Genomic DNA, 4,881 nt, shown 5'->3' on the forward strand with positions numbered 1-4,881 from the left:
CTCTCTCTCTCTCTCTCTCTCTCTCTCTCTCTCTCTCTCTCTCTCTCTCTCCCCCTCCCCCCTTGGCCAAGCACATCCCGCCTTTCAGCGGGGACGCTCATCATTAAAGAGGGTACATCAAGCATGACGCGGCGACTGAAGGCTTTTACCTCCCCCTCCCCGTCCGCTGCCACAGCCGCCACGACCCCCACCAGCGCCACCTCAACCTCCTCTTCCAGACCACCCTCACGGCGCTCCTACGAGCTCCACAGTGTGACGGGCCGGGAGGGGGGAGGGGGGTGCGCAATGTGTCATGCCGGGGGCCACGCCGCACCGTGCCGCGCCGCGCCGCGAAAGGCACTGCTTAATCTGCGTGGAATGTTGCGCGCCGTAGAGAAAGGGCTGCGGGGGAGGGGGAGACAGAACAGAGAGAGACAGAGCAGAGAGAGAGAGAGGAGAGAGAGAGACGAGAGAGAGGAAATACAGAGAGAGGGAGAGAGGAAATACATAGAGAGGGAGAGAGGGAGAGAGGAAATACATAGAGAGGGAGAGAGGGAGAGAGGGAGATAGGGAGATAGGGAGAGAGGGAGATAGGGAGATAGGGAGAGAGGGAGAGAGGGAGAGAGGGAGAGAGGGAGATAGAGAGCCAAGTGGAGGGAGAGACGAGCAAGCAGCGGGTGTAAGATAGGGTGAGGTATTCGCGTGATTTTCGCAAACGTGAGATGGGGAATAGGAGCACGGAAAAAAGGGTTTACCATAGCGACCAGAATCGCTTGGTTGGGTGCGACTTGGTTGCTTGTGGTGGGCATGTTGGTTCTGACTAGCAGCTGAGTCGCTGGTCCTAGCACAACTCCCTTGGTAGACCATGCCTGATTTCTATAACTAAGTCAGCTTGCACGGAGAAGTTGGTTGCTAAAACCAAACTGAGTCGATCATCACGATCGACTCGCCTCCCAGAATCCAGATTTGCCGAAGTGGCCCGTTCCACCTCCACCCTTCCTAGTCGCCGCTGCGGCGCAGTGGTCTCCGTGCCTGGCAGCTGGATAGTAAGCGGAGGTTTGACTCCGGTCGGCGCCCAACCAGTTTCTCCTTGCACGGTGTCTTCTGACACTGTTCATAGTTAACTCAAAGCAAGGAGATGGACCGTAGATGAGTGAAAGGCTACGGGAAGGGGAGATCACATATATATTTTGTTATTTTTCCAATTTTTGTTCTAATCGATAGCCTGACCAGGCGCGTAGGAAGGTCCAAAAAGCTGGGGGGGCACGTGTTGTGAGTTGCCTACCCACCAGGCGGAGTTTCTTTTTTTTTTTAAATTGTAGTACACACACTTTACACTTTTCCAAACATCTTCTTCCTGTCGGAAGTCTTCGACAAGAAGTCCCTGAGGATGCTGTTCAGATCTCTTTGCTCTGTGAGATGTTTGTGAATGTGTAGCAGAACTATCTGCGACAAACGTGCCTGGTTCATGGTGGAGCGAAGATAATTTTTCAGCCTGCGCAACGCACTGAAGGACCTTTCAGAAGTAGCAGCTGAAGCTGAACAAGAAGATTTTCTGTGCGTGGCGTGGCCTGCGGTCTGAGCGGCGTCCCTACCCCATGGGAACGGCACGTCCCATCCAATTAAACCCATTTCCTTGATCGTGTCTTTCAAAAATTCTGGGGGGGCAAGGCCCCCCCAGCTCAAAACCTGGGGGGGGGCACGGGCCCCCCCGGCCCCCCCGTTTCCTACGCCATTGCCTGACGCGACCATACGCGACCATACGCCCCGGTTGTCACGCTCAAGCATTAATATCGTGTTAGTTCTCACGACTAGATATGGTCACAAGGGGGTCCTAGATGGTCCCGGCGACCGTCTTTCTGATCCTCAGAATCAACTCTCCGCTTGATGCAACTAAGTAATGACTACGAAGCAGTTTGGTTCTTATAATCAGAAAGTCAATCGTGCCCCAAGCTACTAGAAATTCTGGTCGTAGTAATCAACTTCTGATTACAAACAAATTATTTTTTTTCCGTGAGAGCGAGAAAAGAGAGAGATACTCTGTCAACTCAAATGTGTACATAGTACACATTAAAGAAAGTGTACATGGCATGTATGCTTTAATTAATGTGTACATGCCTACGTGCCCCAAGCTACTAGAAATTCTGGTCGTAGTAATCAACTTCTGATTACAAACAAATTATTTTTTTCCGTGAGAGCAAGAAAAGAGAGAGATAGAGAGTATGGAGAGAGAGAGAGAGAGAGAGAGAGAGAGAGAGAGAGAGAGAGAGAGAAAGAGGCAGACAGACAGACAGTAGCGAGAAGGGCGAGAAGCTGCCCTCTGGAAGAAGTTGCGGTGGCGTGCCGTAATAAGCAGGGACACACGGTGCGCACAGCGCTCTGGCGCGCGCCTCTCTCGCTCAGCACACACAGTGGGCGAGCGAGGGCGGCGGCCGCACCTGGGAGAAGAATTCCGTGGCTTTGAGCAGCGCTGTTAGCGCTCCAGGCGCCGGCCGGGTGGCACGCGCGACGGGCCGCCCACCTCCGCACGCAACGCCTGTACGCACGACGTCAGAAGGGAGAGAATCCAACGGCCCTGAGGGTGAAACGGTGCGCGCGGCGTCCCCCAAGCCGGGGACCACAGCACAGCACACCGCAGGCGTGTGGCGCTGCGTGAAGCGGACGTCCGGCGTCGCGTCTTTCCTTTTGGAACGACGGTGTAAAGTCCAAAGGGTATGTGTCCCGCCCCCACGGACGGAGATGGGGTAGCGGGCCTGTCTCTCGCTCTCGCTCTCTCCTTGGTCACTCTCTCTCTCTCTCTCTCTCTCTCTCTCTCTCTCTCTCTCTCTCTCTCTCTCTCTCTCTCTCCTGCACGGGGGAGGACGAGATCCGGTGGGCGAGCAAGGGAACGGTCCTCCTGTCCGGTCGAAGGCATCTCCTGTCCGTCCTGTCGGCGGCGGGTCCTCGCCCGTTTGCTGCCCCGGCGCACCGGCGCGTCCGGAGGGTTGCTCAGCCGTGTGGTCACCCGGGCCGTCGTGCAGCACAGCTGGGGCGGGCGGGGCCACCACACCGCCGGGGGTGGCGGGCCGCGGCGGGGCGTGGCGCGGCGGGGCGGCGAGGTGGTCCGCCCATGAGTCCGCCCGCCTGGCCCAACCAGGAAGCAACAGGATCGATAAGTATCCAGGAGCTCTACGCCTGCCGCCTGTGCCCCCGCAACCCTGTGCTCTTCGTGTGAGAGAGAAAGGGGGGGGGGTCGAGAGTGAGATCCGTGTCTCCGCGGCGCCTCAACTCATTAGCGCGGCATTACGTGTTGTCGACGCGGGGCGCCGCTCTGGAGCAGCTCCCAGACGGGGGAGGGGATCCAAGGGATCTGCAGTACGCTAAACTGTTTCAGCCGGCGACTTTGTGAGTCTCACTCTACCTTTATCTCTCTCAGCAGTGGGAAATTAGCTGCAATACATCTAATCAAAACTCGACAGATTGATACCCTACTTAAAAATAACTTCTACTATAAACGGCGAACAGCGTACAAAACATAAAGTGAACAATGTTTTCATCATCCATATAGAAATGGAGAATGGAGCGTAGTGCGCGAGAAAACGATTCAAGCTAGCGTGAAAAATAAAACTACAGCAGAAAATAAATTAAAAAATTAAAGAAGTTTTTTGTAGTATGTGGTAGTTGACGGCCCTGCCTGGGGCTGTCAGAGGTAATGTAGATTGGGGCCGGATGGGGAGGGGGGGGGGGGGGTTGGCATCTATATTGTACGCTCTGGCTCACCACTTCATGCGCGCGTATGGACCTGGACGGGACGCTGTGTACTCTCGCTCCCATTCTCTGGTTACCTGCCGTTCACCAGTACACCGCCTTCTCACCCTTTCTCGGATAAAACCAGAATATGCCCCTCTACCCCAGCTAGCCCTATGGTGCTGTTGTACGGCAGTGATCTGTCCATCACTCTCCACCTCTGTCTCTCCATCTGCCCTCTCAGCAGCACCACCCTGCTGCTTGCCCTGCGGTATACCCATTCTATGGTTCTGATCTCTCCTCTCCATCACCCACAACTTGTGACTCTCCCTCTCCCCTGCCAGCACCACCGTGCTAGCCCTGCGGTATACCCCTTCTATAGTTCTGATGTCTCCATCACCCTCCACTTCGGTCTCTCCCCCTCCCGACACCCCCTCCCCGCCCCGACGCGCGACCTGCTCTCTGTCGCCCTCATTATACGGCGCTGGCTGCGGGCGACAAGGACAGGAATGGCCACTTGCAGGTGCTGTTTATGAGCCATTGCGCACAGCAGCAGCAGCAGCAGCAGCAGCAGCAGCAGCAGCAGCAGCAGCAGCAGCAGGGTGGGGGTCGCTGCGGCGTGAGGCCGTCGAACTCACCCCCCTCGGTCCTGGCCCGGCGCGGCCCCCGACCCGGCTGCACTCCGGTCAGGACCGCAGCGCAGGCCCGGCCCCGCCACCACCCCTGCCCGGGGCGCGGGCCCGGCTGCACTCCGGGCGGGGCCCGGGCGGGGCCGCCACCCCCAATGACTAAACGATTGGCTGAGCGCCCGGTGAGCCCGATTCAGCGCAGCCTCGAGCGCAGCGCTCGGGAGGGACTGAGAACTGGAGCAGACGACACGACGCAGAGCGCGCGGGGAGTGCGCGGGTCGCACCAACCTTTACACCCTTCCGGCAAATCTCTGCCCCGCTGTTTAGAAAGTTCGTTTTCCTGGTTGCGCAGGCAACAGAACAAACCAGAAAAAAACAGACAGAGAGAGAGGGGGGAGGGGGGAAAACAACAAACAAACAAACAAGAAAACGGGCGACCGGGAGCCATATCTCCGGGCGGAGAGGGCCTTTGCGCATGCTGTGCCTGACATAAACAAGGCCCTGCTGTGCCTCGGCCGAGTTATGGGTCGTGGCACGGCGGGGTGGG

This window comes from Frankliniella occidentalis, unplaced genomic scaffold (assembly GCF_000697945.3).
Source record: "Frankliniella occidentalis isolate FOCC.00 unplaced genomic scaffold, Focc_3.1 Scaffold34, whole genome shotgun sequence".
NCBI lineage: Eukaryota > Metazoa > Arthropoda > Insecta > Thysanoptera > Thripidae > Frankliniella > Frankliniella occidentalis.